This window comes from Vulpes vulpes, chromosome 14 (assembly GCF_048418805.1).
Source record: "Vulpes vulpes isolate BD-2025 chromosome 14, VulVul3, whole genome shotgun sequence".
Taxonomy (NCBI): Eukaryota; Metazoa; Chordata; class Mammalia; order Carnivora; family Canidae; genus Vulpes; species Vulpes vulpes.
The window spans coordinates 32303271-32330630 of NC_132793.1; the positions used below are offsets into that span (position 1 = coordinate 32303271).

Here is a 27360-nt window from a genome sequence, read left to right on the forward strand (position 1 = left end):
ATCAATTTCTATTTCTTAACCCCTCCCAGCCCATCCAGGCTGCAGAGCTCTCCTTATACATGTTCTGCCCCTCCTGGAGCTTTTTGTGTCCAAAAACACATCTCAAAATGGCGAAACCCAGACCCTTTCTCCTTTCCCTCACTCATCCATTTCTTAGCTGATAGCCTGAGTTACATGCTCAGTGAGAAGAGGTTGGAGGTGGAGACTGCCTCTTCCATCTCCTTCGCCAACTTGAAGAATCCCCCTTGAACTTGGTAAAACATCTGTGTTTTCCCTTTGGGTGGTCTTCACACACCTCAACCATTGTCATGTCTAGGCTACTTTAGGGGAGCCATAGTTATCTCTCACCATGCTGTCAGCAGGGATCAGAAAGTTCTTTTTGTCCTTCTGTTTTCTACAGGCAGGGAGAGCCCTCTGGGAACCTCATAGCCTGGCTCTCACCCAGGTTCCAGCAGCACTGGCCTCAGTTTCCTTCTTCAATAAAGGTCTCTGCCCAAAGGTTTTCCCTTGCCCTTCTCACTTTCCTGGGAACACTAGCTCCTTGCTTCTCTGATACATAGGGCTCTAGCTGAATTCCAAGTACTCCTTTAGTAAAGGCCTCTTGGTCATCGATTGCGTTGAAATGCTAACTTTCATTATGATTAGAAAGTAAAGTCTTTTTTTTTTTTTAATCTGATCTAAGGAGAAGGGGTGAGATGCAGAAGAGTGTTTCAGAAGCTTTGCCACTAACCTGTAGAACTGAGGCCAGCTGACTCCAGGAGTAACAGCCTGCACTCATGCTGGCCCCACCACTCAATATCTAGGTGAATAACTGCTGTGTATGTTGGTCTTTTCATCTGTGGAATGGGAACAATAAAAGTTAGATATCCAAGGACATGAAAAGGCAATGAGATAATGTAAGAGTCATAGCCAAGGGCCCGATACACAGTAAGTGTTCAATATATGCTAGATGTCTTATTGTCTTTTTCAATTATTTAAATTATTATTGTTGGAAGAGAAAACTGCCCTTCCTGAAGGAGAATCATGGATCCTCATATGAGCTCACTTTGCCTTATGGAGAATTATGAGGGGAAGTCTTCACTGGGAATATGATTGTGCCTATGATGCAGAAAACTTGTAATTTAGAAGGATCCACTGAATCAGCCAGAAGATGAGGGAACCAGTGCTGAAATGGGTTGCCATTTTTTAAAATAATAATGGCTGCATTTATTGAGAACTTAGCAAATATCAAGTGCTCTCATAAGAGCTTGACATTAATTCGTTTAATCTATGAACCAGCAACTCTAAGAGGGTGGTACCATTATTATTCCCACTGAAGAATGTAGAACCACAGAAGGATTAAGCAGCTTGCTCAAGGTCACACAGCAACAAGATTCAAGGGCAGGACTCACACCCAGGAAGTCTGACACAAGAGACATCACTTTTAATACTGTTCTAGGCTGCAGATCATAGCTTAAAAGCCAGAGGCTAGATGAACAGAGTCTACATGTCTTCACATGAAGGCTTTCTTTTGTTGTGGGCAGCATCTGACCAATTCCATTACATTTAGGGAAATGTATTTCTTCCTTAATGTAGATTTAACTTTAGCATTCTGAGATATTGGTTTGGCAGATATTTGGTCTTATCCCTGAATGACCAGGAGGAATTCTTATTCTCTTCTCTAATTGGTGAAGAGATTGTTTGGCATGGAATACCAGTGCCCACCTTGGACTATCAGTCTCCAGCCTCACCAACTCCTCCACCTTGTCCCTAACTTGAATAACTGAGATTTTGGGGGAACGTCCTTTTGAAGATTATCATATGACCTGAGGTGAGAAATAGTGAACTCAACCTAGAGCAGCCCTGTGAGTTAAGGTTTAAATTCTTTTGTTTTGAAGAAAGAAGCACTTTCTCTGAAGGGGCAGATGAGTATTTGGGGGAGCAATACTCAGCACTCTTGGGGTTTTTTGGTTTTTGATTTTTTTTGACTATCAGAATATTATATAAAGCAGACAGTTTGAACTTTTCTGAATATCCACCAACCAAAGTTTGCTACTTACTGATTTTGGTCTATATCATGGAGGGACCAAAAGCAAAATGTATGATTTTTACTGTCATAAGTGGACAGCATTGTTGAAGAGACAAGAAAAAATGGATGGAAGAATATGTGGTGTTGGGTCAGAAGACATGTCACCAAATCCTAGTCCTTTCATCTTCCTGATCCTCTTTTTCTTCCCCACAAAATGAAAGGACTCTATTAAATGACTTTTTAGTCATTTAGGTAGTTTCATTCTTAGGAGAATGGTATGGATGGTAATCATTTGCAACTTTATCTTTGATACAAGTATCATTGTTGTATTTCATTTATTCGTTCAACAAAAATTGATTGAGTGCCTAATACATGCCAGACACTTCAGGGAACAGAAGACACAGTAGTCAAAAAAGTGGTAAAGAGCCCTCCCCTCAAGAATTGAACATTATAACCGGGAGAGACAGATAATGAACAATAAGCAAATGACAATGAATACTTATATATTTGAATGTGCCATAAAAATCTGTAAGAACAGTAACAAATTGGGAGTTTGCAATTTTAAGTGTCGGTAGGCTTTGTTGAGAAAATGACATTTGAACAAATGACTGAAGGAAGTGAGGTAGTTGTCTGTGGATATCTGGGGGAAGAGTCTTTCAAACAGAGGGAGAAGCCAGTGGAAACTCCCTGAAGTGAGGGCTTATTTGATTAGAGGAAGATCAGGGAAGTCAGTATACCTGGAACTGAGTAAGTAATGGGGAAAGGATAGGGATGGCATGGTACCCATATGGTCTGAGGCTTTGCAGAACATTGTAAGGGCTTTAACTTTCACTCATTGATGAGTGAGATGGAGGCAAGGGGCTTTGGCAGGTCATAAGCCCAGTAGTTGTAACAGGATGATTCTGGTCGCCATTGATGACAATAGCCAAGATTAGAAACAAGAAGACTAGTTGGGAGGCTACTGCAGTGATCCAGGCAGAGGATGGTGGTGGCACAGGCCAGAGTGGTAACAGTGTAGGGGGAAAGAAGTGGCCATAGTCTGGATATATTGTGAACATAGGTTTAATGAGATTTTCTGACTTTCTCCATTTGAGGGATAATGTAGTCATTCTGGGGTTAGTCCAAGTCACTAGTACTCATCCAAGAACAAAAAATAATTAGTGGAAACTGCTTCCTTCAGAGAATGCTATTGATAAGAGGTTAGTGTGAGGCATAGTTTTTTATCTTCCTTCACCTCCCAGTTCTGCAACACCTTTCGGTCTCAAGACTTAAGCTCTCTATATGCCCACTTCCTCTCCTTACGTCTCATCTGTAAATGATTTTGGTGCCACTCCTCACCTTCTTCTCACTTAGCCATTGTGAATACTTTCTGCAACAAATTAGAAAGTGAGTAATTATGTGTGCTCCTAGATTGATAGATGCATAATTCTCAAGGAACCAAAAATGTAAGTATAATGGTCTTTGCATTTGTTTATGTGTTGGCTCAGATGGAGTGTGATATAAAACAGTGCACCAGAATTGGCCAAAGGGTATAGTTCTGGTGTTATTACTTAGTAGTTGAGTAACCACAAGTAAGTTATTCAAATCTCTTGGACTTCTACTTTCTACCCTGCAAAATGGAACAAGTGGGAAAGTTGCTCCCTAAGGACCATTTGGGTTTATCCATCACACTTGGCTTCCACAATGCCACCCATGCCTTTGTTATTTCCTTTCATTTCCCTAGCCCTGTCCCCATTAGTAGCTTAGCTTAAGCAATATCTTTTGTCACTTCTGATTTCTTCTCATCCTTACTGGTGTCAGAAGCTTTTTCCACTGTGTGCCTTTTTCTCCCAGTAGATGGCAGTATTCAGTTTTGTTTCCCAGTAGTACTTCTTTCCACTGCTTTGAGGGACTTGTCCAGCTGCCCTTTTGCAAAGCTTGTGTTCTTTTTTCCCTTGAGGTGATCACAAAAGAAGGAATCAAGGGAGGAATTGATGACTGATCAGAGGCCCCCTCAAACAAAAATTGGGGGGAGGCCAAGGAGCCTCGCCTTGCTTCTGAAGAAGGTTTATTTTATTTAGCTGCCAGGTTAGAAATAAAACAACAGCAACTGTCTTCCATATTTCAGAGTTATTCTAACTCATCTGATCTCTTAACCCTATGAGAGAGATAATACAGATCTCACTTTTTTTAGATCTTGAGGCCAAAAGTTGTAACAGGATGACTCTGGCTGCCATTGTTGAGAATGGTTAGGGCTGGAAACAGGCTATTTAGGAGGCTGTCTGCAGTGGTCTAGGCAGGTGATGGTGGCAGCTACAGGCCCGTAAGAGTAGCAGTGGGGAGAAGTAGTGTGGAGATGGAGAATGGTAGAACAAGCTCTAGGCTTGTTACCTGGAGAACCAGAGTGTCCTCCAGCACTGCTATGTACCAACCTCAGGCAAGACTTAATTTCTCTGGGCCTCTGAAGTCCTTCCCTCCTCTAGGATTCTATGGAACTATGAAAAAAAAAATTGATCTACATGTAGCTTTCAAAGCACTTGAAAAGGAACACACCATTAGTTGGTAGAGTGAGAACGAGAAGACCAGGTCTTTAGTGGGTGCTTTACCTTGCCACTGACTGAGGATTGTGAGAGGATGTGTATTTCGGTAGTCAAGTTTCTTTTCTTCCCAGAAGAAATTTTGAAGAGGCAAACGAATACATATAACAAATCAAAGCAACTTGCTCTGGTTGAAGATGAGTAGACTCTTCAGCCCTCTTAGGCCCCAAGACCACAAGAAGCAGAGTAGAAACCCCCAAGATAGAAAAAGGAACAAGACTACTAATGGGCCTTCAAACTGCAGATGTTATATGCTGACCTATGTTAATTGAAGAATTCAGGAATCTCCTTTCTTCCACTACCTTGGGAAGATTTTTCAAGGAGGAGAATATAATGGAGATGTGGAGAAATTTTGTCTGGGGTAGCAAAAGCTGTCTGGGTGTGGGTTATGTGGGAGGGGGTGGTATCACAGTCCAATTCAAAAACCTTTTATGGTTCTTAATTGCCTTTAGGGTCAAGTTCAGTCTCGTTAGCATAGAGAAGAGATCTTCAATAATATATCCCCCTCTGACCTCTCCAATTCTGGAGGGCACACAGTGCTCCTGGCATATCATTGAAGGTGTCATGCCCCACCCCCCCCCAATACTCCTACTCATTCTGGAACATATGGCTCCCAGACTTTTCTTAAGTAATACTCCTGCAAGCATTTATAGCATTCTGTACATAATTCTGTTATAGCCCATATCACAGTGTTTGTCTTCTTACTAGCTTCCTACCTTGTCTGTGACTTACTTAAGAACAGAGATCATGTCTTACCCATCTTCAGCATCAAGCATAGCACATGATCCAAAAGCAGGTCTTACTATGATGTATCAGTGAATAATAGAAGATGTTTTAGAATGAGTTACACTGTGAGAAGGTGAGAGAATGCCATAAATGAAGAAGCTGGGAGATGATTTAGAAGTTTAGTACAGACAATGTAGTCAAATAGAGCCACTGTTGCCTCACAAAGAAGTATACACATATACAGTTAACCAAAATATTGACTGTCTGCTGGCTTCGTAACAGAGATTTTTGGTTTGTTGTTGTTTGTAAATGACCTTGTCAGAGTTCTTTTACGATCCAGTGGGCAATAGGACTTCAGAATAGTCAAGAATACTAGAACCCATGAGTTTGGCATACTTGATAGAGCAATCAACCAGGCCCATTTAATGTTACCACCCTTTTTGGGGAAAAAATAATCATGTTCAAATTAATTGTGAAAACAGGATTATAGTAGAAACTGTGACCTAATTAAAGAAAATTAACTACATTATTGCACACTAACAACACTAGTTTGTATGCACATAAAAATAAGCTTTATTCACATATTTACATTTAATCACTTATTTGTCTATTCAAAGGTAATGCAATATTTTATATTGGAGCTTTTTATTATTTTTACAACTGCTCCAGTTAAATTTATCTTATGATTAAGGCTAATATTGAGGAAATGACCTCCTGGCTAATGTTATTGCAACTGCTATATTTTAGATCCTTTAGAATTTAGATTTTTTAAAAAATTAGATATTTAAAACAATTCATATTTGAAAATATGCTCTACACTGGGTGTTATTCTGTATGTTGGTAAATTGAACACCAATAAAAATTAATTTATTAAAAAAATGAAAATATGCTCTGCATTATATGAAAATATATACCAATTTAATCCTAAGTAGCATATCTTTAGATGAGCAGCTTTTAAAGTTTTCTATGGTTTTAAGTTTGATGATATTTTATGAACAAAAGAAGTGAAGTGTGGACTTTAGAGCACAGACTCCAGGACCTTGACTAGATTCAAATTTCATCTCTGCCCTGTCTCTGTGTGTCTCTGAACAGGTCACCTTGACATTTTGTGCTTCATTTTCATCACCTGTAAAGGAGTGGAAATGACTACACCAACCTCCTGAAGTTATTGGGAGCATTAAATGAGTTGAGATATATAAAGGTTATAGCTAGAAAAGGCAAGGAAGTGAGGCCACTGGAGTCTCACAAAGGAATCAACCCTGTTGACACCTTGACATTTGCCCAGTGAAACTGATTTTGGGATTCTGGACCACAGAATTAGGAGAATAAACTTATGTTTTTTAAGCCAGTGCATTTGTGGTAATTTTTTACAGAAGCTATATGAAACTAATTATTCTGTAAGAATAGATCTCCAATATTACTATAAAAACCAGTAGAAAGATACAATTTCATTTGCAAAAATTGCATTTGAAGTCTATTTTAAAAAATCCTATCAGGGGTGCCTGGGTGGCTCAGTTGATTAAGCATCTGACTCTCATAGTCATGAGATTGAGCTCCATGTCAGGCTCCCTCCTCTACAGGGAGTCTGTTTGAGATTCTCTTCCTCTCCCTCTTTTTCTCTCCCCTCCTCCTTCACTCTCTCCCCCTCTCTCTCTAAAATAAAGATAAATAAAGATAAATAAATCTTTTTAAAAATCCTATCAGTTTCTGGTGAGTAGAAATTAAGTAATATGTATTTTGAGGTTGACTTTCTTTACATTGAATACATAAGTATAAGATTCCGATATCTTCTGATTACAATAGGATATTCCATTAGGAAGATAATGAAATCTCCCAGTTTAGTTCAAAAATAAAATACGATCTTTGAAATTCTTTATCATCACAGGATTTGGTCTGATGCATTTGGAAGACTGAATGGCCCTTTACTTTGGGGCATTATTACAGACCATGTTCTGGTCACTTTTATTTTCCACTGAAAAGAATTCACTACCTTGGAAAGTGAATCAAATGAAAGTAAGGAAAGAGGGAAGAAGGAAAGGGAGGGAGAGAGAAAGAAAGAGGGGAAAAAGAAAAGGAACCCTGTTTACAGGTAAGAACAAACTTTACAACCATCACCAACAATTTACAACTCTACCTCAAAATACACGCAGACTTATAATCTTCTTCGATTAAGTTGATAGAAGTTTAAAACACTACAAAGGATTTGAAACATTAAAAAAAAAAAGCCCTCAAAGTGTATGCACACACATGCACATTCTCCAAGTACACACATGCCCATAACCACTGCCACCATTAAATAATACTCATTCAAACACTACCCCAGGGGGCATGTGGAATTTATCACCCATCTCCTTTAACTAATTTCCTTTTCTTCATACTTTCTACTGCCTGTACATAACCTTGGTTCATAATCTATGTCTAAAAGGGATTTGAATCTCTCTCTCTCTCTTTTTATTGCCACGATACAAAAAATAACCTTTCTGGTCTCAAATATATACAAACTACCAAATACATGTCAAGGCATCTCAAACTACTTGCAAATAGTTTTCAGTAATGATTTTAAGAAATAATGTTGAGCTGGCAACATTTGTAACTAGCTCATTGACATTTTCTAATTATCACCTTTTTTTTTTTTTTTTTGCCTGTATAAATCATGCTTATAGTATTTGACTAGAGTTGATATCAACAGTCTGATTAATGCTAGACAGGCCTCCTTGGGGGAGGGATTCTGGAAAACAGCTGATTCTTTTCTCATTTCCCAAGCCCCATCTATTTCAGCAAAGTAGAGCATTATTTACAAGGATTGAGGAAAATATTGTGTATAAATCAACACAGGAGTTAAAAGCATAATTTTAAATTTATATCCCAGCTCTAGGCAAGCTTATAAACTCTTTTTGAGTCCAGCTTTACCATGTGTAAAATTAGGAAAATAATTTTCATTAGTTCTTCTTAAAGAAGTAATGAAAATTAAAGGGCTAATGTATCTATGATCAGTTCTCTCCACTGCCAAGAAAAACAACCACCAGTAGCAATAACACTCAATGCACAAGCCAGAACTGTCTGAACAGTGCTGTATTCCTTATCTGTGCAAAGACAGATAATTCAGATGGTGTGGGGGTGAAGAGGGCGGATGCTGGTATCTACAGATAAAGCAATTTTCCATATAGATAATAAGCACAAAATGGAGTAAAATATTTCTAATGAAACTATTGGAAGCTATCAGTTATATAGAATCCATTGACTCTTTTATATACATATTCTTCATCAAAAGTGCATCATTAAGTTTCCACGGTCTGAAAAGTGGCCACAATAGAGAGGCTGACTGTTGGACATGAGCTATCTGTCCACTCGGGTCTCAACTCTCACTTTTAAGCTATTTAGGTAGGTCTGTTTCAATAACATTATTTGCTCATTTTTGAGACTATATATATTCATTTGTACTGCTTTCCATTTTAGTGTGCATTTTCCCCCCTCCACTTACCAAATTCCTTCCTGTTCCCCAAGAGTCTACCTCCCACCCCTGGCTCTCATAAAGAACTTCCTGGTATTGCCCTACATGTTGATAATCCCTTTCTCTGAACTGCTTCTCAGTCTGGCATTTGATCAGAGTTTGAATGATGTAGATGTAAACTTTCCAGAGACCCACTGATCTGGAAGGGGCATGAAAGAGCATCTAGTCCAACCTTTTTGTTTTATAGATAAAGAAACCATACTCCAGAGAGTGAGGGCATCTCACCAAAGATCATTCAGAGAGAGTAGCCAAGCTAGAACAAGGGTCCTGGCTTCTTGACTCCCAATCTACACCTCTTAGAACTTTGCCAGTCAGATATTATGTTGTTGCCACTGTTTCATATTTCTTATGGGTCTCTCCTCTTGGTTCTAAAACCTATTTATAATGTTTTGATCCTGTCCTTTTCACTGGGGAGTACAGTGGAATATAGCTGCTTTTTGATTATTTGCATGTAAATATGTGTCACACTCACCTCAGTATAGGAGTTATAATTCCTGGTCTTCCTCAATTTGTCTCCCTAGAGGCAAGGATGTAGGGAATAGGCTGTCAAACTATTTGTTAGTCTCTTTCTTCTTCACATAATAACATAATATCTTACAAGTGCATGCCTACTTTTACAAACTAGATGTTCAGCTGATAATCAAAATATACACAAAGACTATACCTATAACTTCGTGCAATATGCACACAGTGAAGGGGATCCCTGGGTGGCTCAGCGGTTTAGCGCCCGCCTTTGGCTCTCTTGTACTAGTCATGAATAATGAGGCATGTAAAGTTTCAAGAGCTGCAGGCTCCATACTGGAACCATAGGAGAAGCAGAACTCATTTGCATATGGGTTGGTAGGAATTTTAACTTTTAAAAACTCTTCATTTTAGCCTATTTGCATTATCATTTATTCTTTTTGTCTCTCTTTTCCTGGCTTTAATATCTATCTCTCTATCTATCTCTACCCATCCATCCTATTTGAGAGTAAGCAATAGACATGATTCCCCTTTACCCTAAAACTTTCATCATGTATCTAAGAAAAAGGACATTCTTTTCTTTCCATACATAACTGTCCAAATTATATCTTTTAGAGATACTTCATTTTTCCTATTAATGGAATTCACTGTGTGCATATTTTATTTATTTATTTATTTATTTATTTATTTATTTATTTATTTATTTATATTCATTCATGAACCATACAGAGAGAGAGAGAGAGAGACAGAGGCAGAGACACAGGCAGAGGGAGAAGCAGGCTCCATGCAGGGAGACCGATGTAGGACTCAATCCAGGGACTCTGGGATCACGCCTTGAGCCGAAGGCAGACGCTCAACCACTGAGCCACTCCGGCATCCCAACTATGGGATTTTAGATTGTCTTTTTACTTTTCTGAGCTTATGAGCACAGAAGTGCCCTTATTTTTATCACATGGACGTTATTATAAAAAGAAAAAAATTACTTTTGGGAAAGTCAACATGTATGAAGCTTTGATTTATAACCCATAGGTATAAAAATATTTCATGAATTTTGTTCAGATACTTAGGAAAATTCTGATTCTGAAATTTACTTTGCATACTCTAGCCCATTCTTTAGCATGAGTCGAAAGATTCAGATTTTTGGGCTCTATCTAGATTTCTACTAAATTAGCACATCTGGAAGTATGGCCAGGAAACCTGGATCTTTAAATGATCTTTAGATGATTCTGAACAGCCAGATTTGATCTAACCTAGTGGTAGAACTGGCACTTGGCATGGAAATCAGAAACCCCAAATTCTACTCTTGGCTCTGCCATTTATTACATAAAATTGGAAAATTGCCGAGTGATTTGGACCCTAATTTCTTCTTCTATAAAATGAAGAACTAAGGTAGGATTATTTCTAAGTTTATTCCAGTAATAATGTTTATGAATTTATGAATGATCCTTTTGGTTATTTCAAAACAAGTTGTGAATTAGAGAATGAATTGGAGGCATTGATAATAAGAGGTTCTGAGTTAAGAATATGCTCCCAAGGCTGCAAACTCTGATATGAAATGTCTCAGAGTTACTCTATCTGTATTCATCAGCTGAGGCTCTGTGACCACAGCCCAGCAGATCTCTTATCAGAGGCTGCCTGGCAAAGTTAGTGTTTCTGATCTAGTACAAAGAAGGACCATATAAATGTTCAGGGCTCCCACTTCTGACCTGTGCTCGGGGAATTTTCATGGGAAACTCCCATACCTACAAATTAGGTTAATGTGTGAAAACCCCACTGTGTTAATGGGGGACAGTCAGTGGAATGGAATGCCAAAAGAGATGAACCAAACTGATTGACTGGCATATGTGGGGCATGAATTCTGCTCCAAATATAGGCACCTACTTCCCTTCTCCTCCCTTCTCTGCTTTACTTTACCATGGCAAAGACTATTTAGATAAGACACATTTCCCAGAGCTTATTAACCAGTTGGTATTAATGACTCCAGCCAGTTGGTTACCTTTATCCTCAAGAAATCCTAGTCCTTGGGAAGTGATCTTCAGCTCTGAACATCATGCCAGTTACCTTGTTTGGGTCCACTGACATGGGATGATTGAGTTAAAAGAGTAAGGGGGAATGGAGGAATTCATAAGCTGGGGCTCTTGCCCTTGTCTGCACTATTGAGTCATCACCATAATGTGCCAAATTACTCAAATAAGTCTGGTCATGTTCACATTCAGCAGTAAGGAGGATACTCTGTATGACTTGCATGAGGACATGAAATGCCAGCGGGATCCATATAATCAACATCCTGACTTGTGCCAAGAAGGGTGGGTGGAGTCGTGTGCCACATGCAAGGGATTCCTAAATGTTTACTCTAATTTGCTGCCTGGTTATATTTGACTTCTGTGGGTTGGCACGGCAACCATTCTATTTAATTCTGGCTCTTCTAATTGTAGGAGGAACAGTCAGGGGCTTTTAAACTAATGTTTAAAAAAAACAGTTGTTTTGGGTCATTGTTCCTTCTCCTTTAGAGTAATTGTTGAACATAGTGATGTGGTTAATAGCCCAGTTTCCAGAGAAAGATGGGTTTGGATTTCAGTTCTGGGTCATACTTCTAAGCTGTGTCTGACTTTCTATGCCTCTGCCTCCTTCATTTCCATAATGGGGATAATTAACAGCACCTGCTTCATGAGTTTGTAGGGAAGATTAAATAAATTAATATGTGTTGAGTACTTAGCATGGTGCCTGCTTGGCCCACAGTAAGCACTCAGTATATGTGATTGGATTATAAACACCCATAATTCATTATTTTGAGTTATGTATGTGTGGATATTTTTGGATGGCCTAGTTTTCAAACACTTTCAAGTAGAAAAGAACTTCACTATCCAACAGTCAATAGATGCCAAAATTCATGGAGTCCTTTCTATGCTATTAACCAAGGAAGCCATTTGACCTTGAAAGTTAATTTCTGGCCCTGACCAGAAGTTTTATTGAAAAGTCTTATGGCAAAATACTTTTGACTATATGCTAATATATATACATGAACTATAAAAAAACCTACAAAAATTGATTTTACTGCTGTACTCTATAAACCATGCTCAGTGCTCTCTCTCTTAGGCTGGGATCTCTCAGACACTAATGTGGACAAAAATCATGTGGGGAGCTTGTTAAAATACAGATCCTGATACAGTAGGTCTGGGTGGAGTTTGAGATTTTTTATTTCCAACAAGCTACCCTCTGGGGGATGCAAACTTCATTCCAGGAACCACACTTGGAATAATGAGATTTTGGCTGCTAGGCTGGATATGACGCAACCTTACCACATTGTCCTAGGGGAGGCTAGAGGCACTGATGGAGTGGCACTAGACCAATGTCCATTTTATCAGTAATTTTATGTGTTTATGGTAGAGCTCGAGATGAGAAATGTAAAATCAAGGACAATGATTCTCAACCCCAGATACATACCAATATCATTTGGTGAGTTTAAAAAGTGCTTTAAAAAGTACTTCAGAATCCACACTAACCTAATTGAATAAAATAATCTAGGGGGGTAGTTCAAGCATTAAAAAAAAACCCAGATGATTATAATGTGCAGCCAAAGATGAGTACCACTGCCTTAGAGCAGTGGTTTTCCAACTTTAGCATGCCTCAGAATCGCAGGACAATCTGCTAAAATAAAGAGTGCTGGGCCCTACCCCCTGAATTTCTGATTCAGTAGATATTCAGGAGGTCCTAAGAATTTACAGCTGTAAGTACCGAAGTGAAACTGATACTGTTGGTCTGTGCACCATACTTTGGGAACCTCTAGTATGTAGAAGGTATTTCACTCATTCATTCATCTATTCATTCAGCAGATATTTGCAGAGCCCTTATTATGTAACATACAGCATTCTAGATACTGGGAATATAACACTGAATAAGAGGGTAGCTTAGAAAGGGAGTTTACAGTGAGCAAGCAGTTCAGGCACATTCAAAAATACATAGGAGAGGCACTGATTTCAGGAAGTGATGTTCAAGTGAATTAGAATTAACCACAGGGTAAGTCCATGTTGGGCGAGAGGGGCAAGACAGGAAAGACTGTAACAAGTGGCAGACTCGTGTGTGTGTGTGTTGAAGGCAGGTCAGAGTGCATCTGAACTTACTAGTGGAGAATCGGGTACTAGGAAGGGTGGGAAGTGTTTGAGAGACAAGGCTGGGAAGATAAACAGAAGCCAGACCATAAAGAACTTTATATGCCATGCAGACTTTATTTCAGGGTCAGCAGCGTTTCAATGAAGGATTTTAAATAGGAGAGTGACAGCACTGCTTCTTGAAAATACCTTTTTGGCTCACAGTGGTGGATGGAATAAAGTGGAAGTAAGGAGATTGGTTGGTAGAAGAAAAGCAAGGCTATTGTTATTCTAAGATGTTTACTTGTACATTGTCTTAGTGGCCTTTTTCCTAGACAACTAGATGTCACCCTGGTCCTTTCAGTGTATGAAGTCTGGAATGGGCATAGAAGAGTAAAAGGAGAAGAATGTAGCTTCTGAAAGGAGAGGGGAAAGGGATGGGAGTAGAACATCTACATGAGGCACTTGCGTTTAGGCCAGAGTAGAAGTGAACAGAAAAGAGAAAATTTATTTTCAATTCAGTGTTTATCTGGAACTTATTTTGAGGAATTACTACCCACTTCATCAAACATTTAGCGATAAACTCAGTCCAGTTCTGTATGATTCGCAAGTTCTTTTGAGCTTGAAAAACAAATGGTTGCAGGGATGAGTGTTGTAGCTACTTAGGAATGCAGCCAAGGGAACATGGAAGGTGTCATCTGGGTAGCTGGGCAGTGGTTCACCCCAATGCCTATCTCACCCCGTGGTCAGAACTAGTGTTCTTTCTGAAACTCCTCCAAATGTAATTAAGGAACACAGTGCTGAAGGGATAATGGAGATCAACTTGTTTTCTTTCCTTGTTCCACAAAGAAACAATAGTAGTATACACTTCTAAGTGTGGAAAATGCAACGGTCCTTGGTCTTCCTGATGTTTCTGTGGATTCACAAACTCTTGAAGCACCATATTATTTTGAAATTAGAGATTTTTGAACAGATGGAGGATTCAGAGCTCTTACGGCTAAATGCTAAGGAAATATTTATTGATGTCAGGATACTTTAAATTATGGTTTTCTCTCTCCCAAAATATGTCCTAGCTGTCAAATTAGCCACCGAAGGAAATCCTTCAGTATTTTTAATGCTTGCTCTACTCATAGTAGCAATAGGCTTAATAGGATTTCAAGCTGCTCTGGAGATAAAGATGTTCTACTTTATTTCCACATTTGGAAGGACAGATGCATTTATTGGTTTATTTAACTTATTATTTAATTTGTGTACATACTTGATCTATCCTTTAGCTTACTTAGGACTCAGAGAAGTGCTGTGAAATAGGTTTTTATCGTTCCAGCTTTATAGAAAAGAAAATGAAATTTGTAGAAGGGAAGTGTGACATGTCCACAATGACATGGTTGTTATGCCAGAGCACTGGGTTCAGGTCTGTCTGATAGCAAACCTTCTCAGAGAGTTTACTTCCAGGTGGGGAGGTCACTCAACTTGGAGAAAACTAAAATTAAATTCAGCCATCCCCCCAGGCCCTTCAATTGAGAGTGAAGTGAAACCTGGGTTATGTGAGGAGCTACAACTTGCCACAAGTTTGGATCTGTTAAGACAGGACTTTTTGTGCTTTGAATCTCATTGATTTGATCTTAATTTTAGTCCCATGGAATGGTGCCTTAAAAGGTTACACCCCAGTAGGGATGGCCCCTTAAATGGACCTGTAATACCTCCTGAACTTTAAAGTCACCCTGGAGCAGAGCTTAGCAAAGAGGAAATAATCACTATTCCTTTTTAAAATTTGAATTGAATACAGTTAGTAAGAAAGTTCTCTTCCTCTGTCTTCTCACCTTGGAGATACACACCTTTCTTGCCCGGATTCCTCCGTTTCGTTGGGACTATGGAGATTAAAGCTATGGTGTATTGTTCATCACAACACTGAGTGGTAGGTGTTTGAATAACCACCCACTTAATTGTTTCCTATGTGTTTATTCACACTGCATCCGACCTGATGTCACTGGGCAAGCACACAAGATGCGTTGTTGGATAACTTTTGAAGCCAAAGCTCACATGAGTGGAAACGCAGCTATCTTGACTTTAGTCAGATTCCCAAAGGATTTTTTAGGTCTTTGCTACTCAAAATGTGGCCCAAGGACCCAAAGCAGTAGCATTACCTGGGAGTTTACCAGAAGTATAGAAATACAGACTTGCAGCCTCCACCACTATGTATATAGTCAGGATATGCATTTCACGAGGTCCCCACATAATTTAGGCACACAGAAATGGAGAGGTCTAGAGAAGTTTTCGCTAAGGGAAGAGGGTCTCTCATCCTCTCCAGGATACACAAGCAACAAGAAAGAGCCTTGGCCAGAACCTCTGAAAATGCATTCCTTTCAGAGCTTGTTTCCTGTTTGATAACTCACCAAATCTTTATAACTGGAATGTGAAGTGAGGGTTCAGCCAAGGAACTGGGTGAGAGTTAATGGATCAATCTGCTCTCCCCCATCAGTGCTTTTACTGCTGACTTCTGGAATGTGTTTGATGAAAAGAGAGCGACTTCTTCAGACAGAAGATACTGATGTGGACTGCTGAGGTTAGGACCTGCAGGAACAATACACCAATGTTATCAGGACTTTGCTTGCCTCCAACTCCATTCCAAAACTGACAACAGGAGAGAAAGCCTTTTTTTAAAGCCTTTGCTGTCAGTTGTCTGTATTATAAATAGCCATTTGCTCTGCTTATCCCTGGGGAGGGGGTGTATAGACATCATTGTTTCATTTTTATTTGGATTAAGAGTTTCTTTTCAGTAGGTTTTTAGAGCTGGATCTGAAAAATGGAACTAGTAGCAAAGTAACATTGCTTCCATTTATCTTTCCAAAGGCTTGGGTAAATTCAATGTCAAAATCAGAGAAGGAAGTTCTTACTTTTTTTCCGTCACCAGAAAGATTGCTCTTTATGAGTGGATAATTAAAAAAAAAAAAAAAGAAGCTCTATCTAATGCTGTGTTCACCACCAGAATTTCAGTAAAATAAGTGAGGTGAAAAAGTAAGGAAGTCAAAAGATTCCTAAATCACTGATAATCTCCATCAGTCCAACCTCTAGGTTGGTCTGGTGACCTCTAACACCAGCTGATTTTCCAAATAAAACATTTTTTGTCTTTCTCATTATGGCTAAGTGGGGTTATTAATACAAACAATTAACTTGAGTCTAGGTTTCAGAATGTGACTCTAAGAGTCAAGACTAACCAATGATTTGTGGGTATATTACAGTAAAATAAGATTTGTTGGCTCCATCTGAAATGGGCTATTTTTTAGAGAAAAGAAGGTCTAGCATCTGTAATGGCAGATGTAAGTGAGATGTTTGATTATAAAGAGGCACTCATGACCCATTCACAAAATAGGATTTACCTTTCAAGTTATATATCTGGAAGTGAAAAAGTATTTGGGTCTATTGACCTGTTTCTATCAGATTCCCTCTTTTGTTAGTTTGGCAAGCATTACAAGGCAACTGGAATCAGTCAGTTAGCAAACCTACTTGAGGATTATAGAGACACCTTTTACTTCATTAGCACTAATGAAACCAAGTCAGTCAATAGCTAAGGTCAGTGAGTTTGTCCATCTGGCTTGGAAGGGTGAGCCGATCAGAATTAACCAGAACTGAAGTATATAAATGACTGTCCTGAAGCCATGGGACAGCTAGTGTGAAATTGGCATGTTAAGGCCCAAAGCAAAAACCACCTGAAAGAGTCTAGCTCACCAAGGGACCCTGTTGGCTTTAAGAAGGAATTTCAAACTTTCCCACTAGCTAAACCTATTAATGTCAAGAGCTTTATTAGATTAGCTGGCCTCTGGTAGAATTTTCAAGGCTCAGGTTCCACAGCCCTCACTGTCAACAAAAGTTCCCGTTATGAAATGGTCTATTTCTGTGTTTCCTCAACTGAAAAGGTAAATGTGGTTCTCAGAAGGGTGGAGGCTGTTGTGAAGGAATTGACAGCACCCTGGTTTTGGGTCTTCCATTGTGTGACTCTTCCTGAGTACAGTTGGGAAGCAGAGACATGCCTTTATGCAAACAAAATAGTTCCCCTGGAAGCACACCTGATCACACTCAACCTGAATTCAAAGAGCCATGCACCATGTCAAAGGAAAATCTAGCATAAATCTAGCATAAATCTCCAGAAACGGAAAAGGTCAAAGTCACTCTTGGTAATTAGCCTGCTGAAATACAGTGGTTCTGCTTTTTGTTTAACCTTTAAAGAAAAGGGCTATACTCCCACACGTCTCAACAAGCAGCTTTTTATTAGGCACATCCTCAACACCCCTGCCCCTCTTCTTAACCCCTTCCTGACCTGCAACTCTGATAGAACATGTTTTTATTTTGTTGCTTAAATTCCTTAACTTTGGGTGGATGAGTGTTCCCTTCCTAGTACACTCTATGCATTCCTAACTACTTTAAGTCACTTTAGTATAGGCCATAAAGAAAAGCCATCATTTTAAATATCCAGAAAAATCTTCAGGCATATACCAACAGTTAAAAGAAAATCTTGGCCACGCAGGTTAGCAGCAGTATGTATGTTAATATTAGTTAGTGTATAGAACTGCTCTGTCCAATACAATATCCATTAGGTATGTGAGCCCTGGAGCACTAGTCTGAACTCAGATATGCTGGAAGTATAAAATGTACACTAGATTTTGAGGATTTAATATGTAGAAAAGAAGGTAAAGTCTCTCATTAGTAATTTTAATGTTTATTACATGTTGAAATAATATTTCAAGGGAGACAGAACATAAAGACTCCTAACTCTGGGAAACGAACTAGGGGTGGTGGAAGGGGAGGAGGGCAGGGGGTGGTGGTGAATGGGTGATGGGCACTGAGGGGGGCACTTGACGGGATGAGCACTGGGTGTTATTCTGTATGTTGGCAAATTGAACACCAATAAAAAATAAATTTATTATTAAAAAAAGAAATAATATTTCAGATATATTGGGTTATATAAAAGATACAAGTAAATTTGACTTCACTTGTTATTTTTGCTTTTTATAAAGTGGTTATTAGAGAATTTAAAATTACAAAGGTGTTGGATGTAGTGCTGATGTACCAGATCAAGGTACAGGTAAAGTAAAAGGAGCAATGTGATAAGTTTGATTTGTGTATCACATGATTTCGCACATAATTTTGCCTTACTTTATATTATTTTTGTAGTTTTCCCTTAAAAAGTTTTAAAAATTTTTTCTTGGTTCATCTTCCAGTTATATTGGAACCTTTTAGAAAACATATAAAATGTTTTAAATTATTCTGTGACCCATGTTACATGTAGCACAGTGCTGGGCACATGGTAGGGATTTAATCAGTGCTTGTGAGTAGAGTACCATTCAATGGTAGGAAATTCTTTAGATGGATAGATTTCTTTTGGGGCTAGTCTAAGGGTCACAGTGCAGTTTTTACATTAGATTAGAGACTGTTCCTGTTAGCTTGGGTCCCTAGCTGACCTGAAATAGACGTGTAGCCTGTACAACAAATAATTCCTTATTATTTATAGTCACCGAGGCTCAAGGATTCTTTGTCATGGCAATACAACATGCTGCTGATTTGCCCTTGGTTTGGCATGAATCCTTGCCCCTGCTGACTGATAGAGCATGGCTATTTGACTTTAGGTTAGTTTTCAAGCCAATGCTCAAGCTTTGTACACCTTATATTTTACTAATGTTTATTCTTGATAGTCAAAAAGAAAGAGGGTCAGTATTATATTCATCTCTTGAATTAGTGTGATCTTTAGTTTTAATGGAGTCAGAGTGTCTGCTATTAAAACATTTGTTGAATCTTCAATAATAGTAATAAGTTAAGAATGCCAATCAAACTGCTCTAGGTAGCTTCCCCTTTGAGCAAAGGTGGCAACTGAGAATGAAGCAACACATTTTAAAGGACATTGTGTAATTCTCCGTGCCTGGCACCGATTGATGTTTGTTGGATCATTTAGTTTTCTGTTTTTGAGAACTAATTGTGCCTCCTGCTTTACCACACCAAACTCATTTAACAAGGTTGTAGCACTGCCACAGGGGTGTCTTGGGTGAAGAAGTATGATTGAAGGATTCTTGAAGAGGGAAGAAGTGGAGGAGAAAGATGATAATCCCAGGGAGGTGTCCCCAGGCAAAAAGTGAAAACTTTAAGCTAATCTCATCACTTGGTTGACAAGACAAGTCCTGAATTTTGAGATGACATCTCTTACTTGCAGGGAAACTCCAGTCTGCTATTCCCAAACATGGCCTGTTACTGTCTTCCTTCTAAATAAAATACATGTTTTCTCTAAGTATTTCAATTCCTGTGTCTCATCTCAACTTGAGAAGAGTTTCCATCCAGGGCACTAATTAATAAAGCAGAGATGAATGAATCATTTTACTCTAAACTGGATGGGGCAGTGTGGCTAATGGGCTGTATTTTTAGTCCTTGAAGGTCCTGGGATTCCTCACTCTGGAGGCATCATCTAAAATCTAGACTCAGTGAATGATCACTGTGTCACCAAACAAAATGCAAACCCTCCTTTGGACCTAAGCACACACCTAGTATGATAGTATATTAAGGGATGAATTTCAGACTCTGTAGGTCTTTTCCTGGCTGAAACATTAGAGAGAGGAAAAGAGAAAAAGAGTCTCCTTCAGGTCAGTTATTAAGTCAGCCACGAATTTAGTTGCTGCTCTTCCCAGTCACTGTCCTGCTTGTTTTTGGTTGGCTTTCCTAAAAGCAGAGTTTAAGGCAAATTCAGCTACATATGATTTATTGAAGGAGTACTCTAAAAAAGAAAGAAAAATAAGGGAAGCAGGATGGTGCAGTGATAGGAAATAAGCAAAGAAGTGATGTAGCTATCTATAATCCAGCCTCAGCCTGATCCATCCGAAGCACAGGATTATGAGTTATACCACAGAAATGGTCCCACCTTAATGTAAGGAAGGACATTCTTTTATATTCCTGTCTCAATCAGTCATTAGCTCTGGGCTGCCCCAGATGGGGTCATAATCTCTTGGGCAGGGTGGCTCCTGTGGTTCACAGCAATTTTCTAGAGAAAGTGGAGTGAATGGCAGAGGGTAAGCCATTAGCAGCCAACTCTCACAGTAGCTGGGTGATATGTGCACCTGCCCAGTAAAAGGGCAGGCCACCCATAACACCCACTGCCCTGCTCCAATTATTCCTTGGGTCATCCCCCTAAGTGTTCAGGCCACTAGATCCCATGCCTCTGTGTCTCTGGCTTTCTAATTTCACAGTTCACTAATCTAAAACTCAAGCTCCAGCTACTTTGCCTCAAAAATGAGAGGTTGGACTCACTGTTCTCTAAAGCTCCTTCCAACTTTGTGAATCTACTCTGTTTTCTTAGTAGGTCAAAGGCTAGCAAAAAGCTTATCCTTTCCTGATAAACAAGTGGCCTTTTGTAGAAAGAATGTCACCCCCAATGAACAATTCTCAAGGTGGAGATTTCAGGGCATCTGACCAATTAGGTCAAAGAGAGCTGGGTATGGAACCTGTTCAGTGCTGCTCAGACACATCTTGTGAATTGCCACCTCTGCTGGTTTGCTAGAGGGCTGACCTTATCAGGCACCTGCACACCATCTGCTCTCTTCTTGGTGTTGCTGCTCTGAGCCCAGAAATTAAGGAAACCTGGTATTCTTGGGGGAGGTTGTGGTAGAGGGAAAGGATGTCTGAGGATGAAGTCAGGAGATGGAGCCAGTTCTGTTCTGCTGTCCTTGACATATGTAGTAGCCAGAACCATATCTGCTTCTATCAGACTGCATCAGTACCTCGGGTAATTCTCTTCTGCTTCCTTTTGACCTGTTACTTTTGTCTTTCCATTTCTTCCTTCTACTTACTTTTTCTTCAAAGGAATGCAGTACCACAATGATTAAAACCCACTGTGTCCTTTCTCTGGACAGTGACTTACAAATGGTGAGGGACTATCTATATACTCAGTGCCTGCCAAATGCAGACATCCTTAGAGTAAACTGTGTATAGGCAGTGACTAACTGGCTTAGAGAGGAAATATCCAGCACAGTTCTTCAGGACAAGCTGTACTATAGTGACTGAGGGTTGGGTTCTGGAATCAGACATCAGGATTTGAATCCAGATCCTGCCATTGATTAGCTATGTGATTGTGACAAGTTACTTAACATGTGTGCATCTTCAGTTTCCTGAACGTTTTCCTAAGACTTGAACTTCAGATGTAATGGGTATGTGTTGTCCAAAACAAAAAATGGTATAATAATCAACACTAAGGTAAATCCTAGTGAAGTTATTAAAACACAAATGTAAGTAAAGACTTTCATAAGTATCTAGACAGAAAAAACAATCACTAACTGGAAAGATGTCAGATTATCTGAAAAGATCTATACAGAACATAATGTTGCAAGACACAATAGAACAAAGTCCACAGAATTCTGAGGGAGAAAATGTGAGCTGGGAATTACAGATCCTTCAAGGATAAGGTCAACACATGAACATTTTCAAATATGAAATAATTCATATACTAGAACACTCAAGAGCACCTCTTGGGAAAAAAAAGGGCCAAACTGCTGAATTATTTAATGTTATTAATAGATCAAAGAAAATATTTAAAAGTCAGAAATGAAGCAACCACGATAAAAAATTGGTGATGGGCACTGCACTATTAACATACAGAAATAAAAAGGATCAACTATTGGAATTGTTGTCACAGAACAAAATGTAACTATTCTAAAACTCCACTATTAAAAAGAATATACATAATAAAATTAGGAATGCTATTTTCCACGTTTTTCACAAAAGAGAGTCATTAGATACTAACCAACACAATGTTTTTCACATTGTTTCTTTTAGAGAAAGAATTTAGGAAGCCTTCGTTTTTGTGAAACAGTGTACTTTTCTGAAGTTGAATAGTCCTTTGGCTTTCTTTTTCTTTTTCTTTATTTTTTAGAGCTGTCGAGGAACAGGGGGAGGAGAGGGGAGAAGCAGAGGGAGAGGGAGAATCTTAAGCACGCTCCATGCCCAGCACAGAGCTCAACTTGGGGCTTTATCTCTCAACCCTGAGATCATGACCTGAGCTGAAATCAAGAGTCAGATGCTTAACCCACTGAGCCACTCAGGCACCGTTTGTTGTTGTTGTTGTTGTTGTTTTGATTTTTAAATTCAAGGAAAATTATAATTAAAGCTTTTGTTTCAAAATGCTGTTATAACATAATCCCATTTTCCTATCTGTATATCTACAAATTGATTTATCAACCTGTTGACCTCCCTCCCTGCCTGCACTGCCTCCCTTCCTTTTTTCTTTCTCCCCTTCCTTCTCTCTTCCCTCCTTGCCTCTTTCTGCCCATGTATATACATAGAAAGATATCTGTGGTGAAGATCTTCAAATGTTAGTAACCACTGCTTCTGGATGAAATGATTTTAAGTAATTTGAGATTTTTATTATCTTTTTTGATTACTTGAGTGATTTGCTATCAATGTGTATCTCTTTTTTGGCTTTTAAACAACAGAAACTTATTTCTCACACTTTTGGAAGGATGTGCATCATTTTTACAAATCAGTAAAGGTAACTTTCAGAGAGGAGGATGAAAAAATATATATGCTAATATTATTAAGTAAATATGAGCACGCTATAGCCCCATATATGTAAGACAATGGATATAAGTGTATGTAGATGACTAGATATTTTCTAGAAGGATTCACAATTAACAGATCTAACAGTAGTTGCTTAAGAAGAGGAGACAGGGTGGTGATACTGTAATGAGAAGGGAACTTTTTTCTTTTTTCCCCCAAACTTTCTATAACATATTGGTATCGTAATAATTATGGAAAAGAAATACTAAGGGAATAAAACAAAACTGCTAAAGGTTATCTTTGGACTGGTGTAAGAAGACTGTTGAGAAGTCTACAAGTTTATTTCCTTGTATAGTCCTCAAATCTTCGCAGCTGTAGATCCTGCTTTCCCTATTCCAGAGAATAACAAGAAGGCCAATGGTCAAGTAATAGCAGTGTTCTCAGACCATTTCCTCTCTTTGTCTACCTTATAAAATCTCTTTTAATTTAAAAATCAAGTTCTTGTTTATAGTAACTCTTTCATACAGGGCATAGCTTTTCCTCTCATTTCTTAAAATATTCCAGGTTAGTAGCATGTAGAAAAGTCTAAGACTAAAGAAAGTTTAGAAGCAGGGACCTAACAGAGCAAGTGCAGTGATACATATCAATGGATTCCCTTGATGCTGGGGAGCAGGGGGCATTGTGATGGACTGGAGGCACATACTGTTGAGTGAGGGCAATCCCACTCAGCTGTGACCATTTGTTGCCATGTTGCAATGTGGCATAGTATGGTAAGAACCTCTGGAAAAACTAAAAATTAGATTTCTAAGTGAAATTTCCCAGTTTTAAAGGTTGTTCAACAAATTCAGATTTTCAAAAAGGTACTGTAAAGACCACTCAACATATCCATGCAGGCTGGATTTGGACTGTGAGTTGCCACTTTTTGACTTCTGCTATAGCTTTTGAAAGGTATATATTTGAGCTCCAATGGAAATTGTTGCAGGCACACCAGCTCATCATAGATAGATGTGCCTCATGGCTGGGTAGGCATTAAATTATGTGGCCCTAGGGACGCCTGGGTGGCTCAGCAGTTGAGCATCTGCCTTTGACTCAGGGTGTGATCCCGGGGTCCGGGATCGAGTCCTGCATTGGGCTCCTTATGAGGAGCCTGCTTCTCCCTCGGCCTATATCTTTGCCTCTCTGTGTTGCTCATGAGTAAATAAATAAAATATTGTTTAAAAAAACTAGAGACTGATGTTTATACTCTTCCTCCTCCTAGCACTTTCCTTAGGAAAATGGAGGGCAAACCAGTGGCCACAGAGATGACACCTGGTGTCACCCATGGGTCAGGATCACAGAATTTCTCATGCTCCTTGGGTGGAAGCAGCACTGAGCTTAAGTTGCAGGAAACAACCTTCAACAAAAGAAACTCAGTCCATTTTTCCTTTCTGGGGATCTAAAACATCCCAAGGGCAAATGTGGCACTCTGAACTGAATTTGACTTTGAAATCTGGACTTGCCGGCTCAAAGCAGAAAAGGCATGAGGAGGTAGAGTGAGAGGTGAGATGGAGAAGGAATGATACCTTTGGGCTGTACAAAATAAAGAGGCCCACGTCTGCTGCAGGATATGCAAGTAAATGAGGGACTGACATCAAGCACTGATTCAAAGGAAGTGATCAGGCTGTGAAGCGCAGAATCAGCGAACAGCAAACCTGTCTCCTGAATGTCCTTGGCTTTGCAACTTCATGGTTCTGTTTTCTCTTAGGTGTTGTGGGCACTGTTGTGAATTGACTAGAACTAGGGCTATTTTTTCTTTCCTTTCTTATCCAAATGTCTTCACTTTGTGTCCTGCTAGGCCAGCCTTCCATGGGGGAATCAACTTTTCACCCTCTCCTATTTAGTTCCTTCCAGAGGGTTAAGAACCCTTGCTATGAAAATGTGGGTGGCATAGTTTTGCATATTAGTTGGCACTTTAACTTCTCCTGGCCATGTATACCACCTAAGGTGCAGCTTCAGTAGCTGCTCTGATTTATTGCATCCACTTTCATAAAAATGGACATGGCAAGCAAGGTGTCAGCATGCAGGGCAACATGCATTTTGCCAAGATCTTAGGATCCTATTACAAGATAAGGCCCAGGATGCCTCTTGCTTTAAGGATGTTCTGTAAAATGGCCCAGCATGCTAACAGCAACTTGATTAATAATCCCATTTGTTTCACTCCTTGAATTTATTTCCAGGGAATATGTGCCTTTGATCACTAGGTGCTGACGAGGGTATAACCTGACCTGAGGTGTTTCCCTGGAGTGAAATATGCAGCACTTCTCAACTCCCAATTCCATTTAATTTATTGTTTGTTTTTGCTCAAGAAGAGGCTGTTTTTATAGCTGAGCAGATTTGGAAGCTGGTTTGGGGTGTTTCATTTCCTTACATAAAGAGTTATAATGCAGGGGATGGTAACCAGCTGTTTCTACCTTCACAAAACACAAAGCAAACAGGAATGAGCCCCTATTGCAGCAAAAGAGATTTAGGTTAGTTGTAAGAAGGAACTGCCTGAGAGAGTACAAAGGGATGCTAGCTAGGCCTCTTCCTTGGCGACTTTTAAAGGGGTAGTCTGTTGTTTCTCTCTGAGATGGATTATATGAGACTGAGATTAATAGCATTAGACTTTGTTAAACGACCTGGCTCTGTTCCTTCCAGTATCACATCTCTGTAAATGATAACTATGAATCAGGGCTGCGCTTTTGTGGATAGTTGAGTGATTGGGAGTAAGAATATTTTGGGGGTTTCTTATGAGTCTTGGAAGAGACGTTATTCCTTTACACGTGATTTTTAAATAAATGTTGTAATAGTGACATGCTTGCAGTAGCTTCCAAGAGAGTCAACTGTTGAATGTTTAGGAGTTTTTTTTTGGGGGGGGGGGAGTAGCAAGTCACTTGTTAAACATAGCTATTATTAAAAGTTAAATTATGCAAATGTACAGTTAAATTGTATTAAAAGAATAAATACATATAACTTGCTATTTTCTATTTATTTTATTTTCATATATGCTTTTGAGGGTATTTAGATTTATTGTATCTGTATGGTGGAAGTAGTATATAATAGTGTAATACTGCACATTTCTTCCCAACTTCTGTGACATTGGGGGGTACTTTAAAGTATGTCATGGAGGGAGTATTTACACCATAGGAATTGGCAGACTCTATTAATCAGGTTTTTCTCAGAGCTACACCTACATGGATGAGAGAGGGAGAGAGAAGGGTGAAAGGAAGGGAGAGATAGAAAGGAAGGAAAAAAAGAAAAGAATAAAAGAAAAATATTGTCATGGTGACTTTTATACCTTTTCAGTATTTTATATTTTCTTAATATTGTCCCAAATCTTTTTAGAGGTGTGTATGACAACACTGATTTGAAAAAGAAAATGCTCAGAACTTCTTATTTCCAGAAATGCTCTTTTCTTTACCTTGAACTAAATTAGCATGAGTAAATCTATCTGTGATGATAACATTTACACATCAGACCCTCCTCTGCTACACCACTCAACCTCTAAGTCAGTACCGCCCAACAAAAATATAATGTGGGCCTTGTATGCAATTTTAAATTTTCTACTAACTAAATTAAAAATAAAGTCAAAATAAATAGGAAATATTCATTTTAGTAATAAATTTATTTAAACCAATTTTTAAAAAATTACCATTTCAGCATATAATCAATATAAAAATATTAGGCATTTTAGCTTTTATTTGGTAATATGTCTTTGAAATCTAATGTAGTTTCTTACAGCACATCTCAATCAGACTAACCACATTTCAATATTCAATAGCACATGTGGCTGGTGGCTACCATGTTGGACAGTTCAAGTCTATATTCTCAAGGATGCAAAGGCAGAGAAGTGGCTATTGCCAGTGTACATTCTCATGCTTTTAGTGTGCACAGAGAGTATATAGAGGTTTATCTTGTGTTAGTGCTAGATGAACTCTGGAGTTCCCACTCAGTTTGTAGATACAGGGATGACTGAATTTCAGGGATGTTATTGACTTGTCCTGATATGCTCTGCTTTTTGAACTGGATCTCAGACCTTGGGTTCTGAATTGCAGTGCTTATGGACCTGATTCATGAATCATACTCCCAACTGTTATATCCCTGAGACTCCATCACCTACCAGTTGAGTGGCTTTGGGCTAATTACTCAACCTCTTTGTGCCTCAATTTCCTCATATGAAGAATGAGAAAAATGATTGTATCTTCCTCACCAGGGTGTTCATAGATATGTTCATTAAAAATACATTATAGCATAGAATACTTAGACTAAAGCTTGGTGCCTAATAAGTATATAATCACTGTTTGTTCATATTATGATAATATTATAAAACTAACATTTTAATGGCTTGAATAAAGAGAATTCAGGTGCTGGGAATAGAGGAAACACTATTGGACAGTTCTTAATCTGGAAAAGCTAGCTTGCTTAATAATTCTTTGTGCATTAGAA

At 38.9% G+C, this 27360-nt stretch overlaps 1 long non-coding RNA gene across 2 annotated transcripts in view; it reads right to left on the bottom strand.

Moving 5' to 3' along the window:
• The window catches only part of LOC140595291 (uncharacterized), an 89640-nt gene that overhangs the window by 46827 nt on the left and 15453 nt on the right, over nucleotides 1-27360 (bottom strand). For both annotated transcript variants that reach the window (XR_011996789.1, XR_011996788.1), the window contains exon 2: nucleotides 15765-15942. This is a non-coding gene — a long non-coding RNA (uncharacterized lncRNA). The remainder of the gene's footprint in view (nucleotides 1-15764; nucleotides 15943-27360) is intronic.